At 39.7% G+C, this 3,718-nt stretch overlaps 1 non-coding gene across 1 annotated transcript; it reads left to right on the forward strand.

Annotated features, from left to right (window-relative positions):
• The first annotated feature begins 2,296 nt into the window (after nt 1-2,296).
• Nucleotides 2,297-2,403, forward strand: LOC141676240 (small nucleolar RNA R71). The gene has a single exon (XR_012556840.1). It is a non-coding gene; the product is annotated as a small nucleolar RNA R71 (small nucleolar RNA).
• The last annotated feature ends 1,315 nt before the right edge of the window (nt 2,404-3,718 follow it).

Below are 3,718 nucleotides of genomic sequence, written 5' to 3' on the forward strand. Positions count from 1 at the left end.
CATTGAAGGTAATAATAAGAACTTCAGGCATACCTAGTTAGCGGGAGGATCACCCTCTTCGGGTGGAGGATCAGGAGGCCAATCAACCTCGACACCAGTGTCTCAGAAAATAGTACCGAGAGCGTGTGTCAAATATTCAGCAAAATGTCGGTGAATGTCATGCATGACCTCAATACGCCGAATCAACCTTCTACACTGTGCATCACCAAGGCCAAACCTATCAACTGTCTGTGATGCACGCGAGGGACCCTCTATAAGCATGGGAGGAACCGACCGGTCACCCTTTAGATTATCATAGATATATTCCAACCCCTTGTCATGGGGTGCAACTAAAAATACATAACTCAAATGATCTGGCAGCGGTTTGAGCCCGAGTGTGGGAGCTTATTCAATAGACGGCTCGAGACGCTCCTGAGAAATTTTCAGCTCTGCTAACCCAAGAGAATCGAATGGCAGATCCAACTTCCTCTTCCACGGAGGTGCATTCAAAACCTGCAGTTGCTCTGCTCCTTCATCTTCAATAACTGATTTCCCTATTAAGGATCTCTCTAAGGTATCTGACTTTGGCAATTGCTCAAGTTCTGAATTCACTACAGAGTCGACCCACTCTACTTTAAAGCACTCCTCTTTAGCTGTGGGTAACTTTGTTGCCTTAAACACATGAAAAGTGACCTTCTAATCTTAAACCTTCATCGTAAGCTCTCCTTTTTTGCACATCGATCATAGTTCGGCCTGTAGCCAAGAATGGTCTTCCTAAGATGATGAGAATCTTCTTATCTTTCTCAAAATCCAGAATTACAAAATCAGTAGGGAAGATGAGTTTGTCCACCTTGACCAAGACATCCTCCACTATACCTCATGGATAAGCGATAGAATGATCACCTAGTTGCAATGACATGTATGTCGGTTTCGGATCAGGTAGACCAAGCTTATTGAAGATAGACAAGGGCTTCAGATTGATGCTAGCTCCCAAATCACACAAGCATTTGTCGAACGACAAGTTTCCAATAGTGCAAGGATTAAAGAAACTCCCAGGATATTTAAACTTCGGAGGCAACTTCTGTTGCAGCATAACACTGCACTCCTCCGTTAGAGCAACGATTTTTAACTCCCCAAGCTTCACCTTCCGTGAGAGAATACCTTTCATGAACTTCACATAGCTTAGCATTTGTTCTAGAGCTTCAACAACGGTATATTGATGTGCAACTTCTTGAAAACTTCCAGAAACTTGGCAAATTTCTTATCTAACTTCTGCTTCTAAAGTCTTTTAGGATATGACAGAGGTGGATAGACTTGTTTATCTCCTGTATTACCCTCAAGAGAATTGTTTACAACAGCTTTCTTCTTCGGTTCCACCTCGAAATCCTTCTGCAAAACATTTTTAGCTACAATCTTATTTTTTGGAATTAGCAAGGGTGCAGACGCATCTGCATTCTGGACATACTTTTCAGACTCTTTGTCTTGCTGAATTTGGGGGCTTGCGACCTTTCCAGACCTCAAGGTGATGCCGTTCACCTATTCTTTAACTTCCCTCTTGCCTGGCTTGGCTTCTATATCACTAGCAAGCGTTCCTGGTAGTCGATTCAATAAGGCGTTCACAATTTGCCCTATTTGGTTCTCCAGAGGCTTGATAGAAACAGCCTGACTTTGGCATATAAGAGCCTGGTTTTTGCACATAAGCCCCAATTCCTCCAATACAGATTTTTCATTTGAAGATTGACCTGCACCTCCATGTATTTGTTGTTGATGTTGGAGTTGTTATCTTGGTACAAATTGTTGCTGAAAACCAGGAGGATTGAATTGCTGGTTTCCAAACTGCTGGAACGACTGTTATATCGCATTCTGATTATTGCTCCAGCTGAAGTTAGGATGATTCTAGTTGTCAGGATGATAAGTGTTTGGAACTGGTTGCTGTGATCTTTGAAATGTGCTCACAAACTGAGTCGATTCACTAGATATAACGCATTGCTCCGTCGCATGCGAACATGCACACAACTCATAAACACTGGTTATCTGATTAACATCATAGTTAGCCAGAGAATCTATCTTCATAGACAACGCCTTTAGTTGAGCAGTGATAGACGTAACTATATCCACTTCAAGAACTCCTGCTACCTTGCCCTATGGACATCTCTGGGCTGGTTACTGATATTCATTAGCAGCCATCAGAATAATTAGATCATAAGATTCCTTATAGCTCTTTGCCCATAATGCTCCACCTGTTGCTGCATCGAGCATGGGTCTTGACTGTGCTCCCAAACCATTATAGAAGCAATTGATGATCATCCAATCAGGCATTCCATGATGCAGACACTTTCTCAGCATCTCCTTGTAGCGCTCCCAAGCCTCACACAAAGATTCTCCCGATTGCTGTGCAAATTGAGTAAGAGCGTTCCTGATTGCAGTTATCTTTACCATAGGGAAGAATTTAGTAAGAAACTTCTAAGCAAGATCTTCCTAAGTAGTGATAGAACCTGCTGGTAGAGAATGCAACCATCACTTAGCTTTATCCCTCAGAGAGAATAGGAAAACCCTCAGCTTTATAGAATCTTCAGAAACATTGTTGTAGTTGAAAGTGTCACAGATCTCAATGAAATCTCTAATATGCATATTGGGATCTTCCGTTGGAGCACCCCCAAACTAGACTGAATTATGTACCATATGAATTATGCCATGATTGATTTCAAAGGTATTAGCTGCCATAGCTGGCCTGACAATGGTAGATTGAATGTCATTGATCTTTGGTTGAGAATAATCCATCAACACTTTCGTTGCTGCTTGTTCTCCCATTGTAAAAAAACTAGAGTACATGAAACACACACAATGAAAGTAAAAGAATCCGAGTTAGTGAACTTTAACGACCATTGATGTCAAGCACATAAACTAAAAATTAACACCGAGTTCCCCAGCAGCGGTGCCAAAAACTTGTTAGGGAGCAAACTCACGCTAAAATTATAGTCAAGTATACGCGTTCGCAAGTAGTATAAGATATAAATAAGATTCGTTCCCACAGAGACTCTTTTTAGTTAACTTAAGATTATGCACCTATGCAACAATGGTATGGCTATCGCTCAATGCTAAGAAATAATAAGTTGAGATGTTTATAACTAAGATTAAACTAATCATACAAATAACTAAGAGATTAAAAGGTTGATTTAACTATATGAGACAAACATGGGATTCTAACTTCTTTAAATACTTCATTCAAAGTCATTGTTCTTAACCTTAGCATGCAATGGTGATGACAACTAATCTATTAACATGAAACTAGTAAACGCCAAATTTTGTTGTATGAATATCCTACTACCAGACATCCAAAAAAGAGATAAAAGCTGAATAGACACCAATTATGTTGAGACCCTATATGTCTATAGAGTTTGACAACGTAAAGGTTTAATGAACAAGTTATCTATCGTGATTATATAGGGAAAGTAAAATGGTTAAAATTACCTACGAATCATGCATAATAAATACATGAATCTATGCTAGCATGGCAAGTTCTAAATCTCTATATTCACTATCGCTTCAATAGAGATTAACAAACTATCTTATATGTTAGCTACACACATAAGACGAATAAGCACAACCAATATTAGAATATCAATCAATCACCACACACCAAGATATTGAAACAAATTAACTATAGAAATCCATAAGTAAATCCGTTAGAACCCCACGATAGTGATTAGTTCATAACCGAACTCATCGTCACCATGGG

The sequence above is a fragment of the Apium graveolens genome, chromosome 7, assembly GCF_009905375.1.
Source record: "Apium graveolens cultivar Ventura chromosome 7, ASM990537v1, whole genome shotgun sequence".
Taxonomy (NCBI): Eukaryota; Viridiplantae; Streptophyta; class Magnoliopsida; order Apiales; family Apiaceae; genus Apium; species Apium graveolens.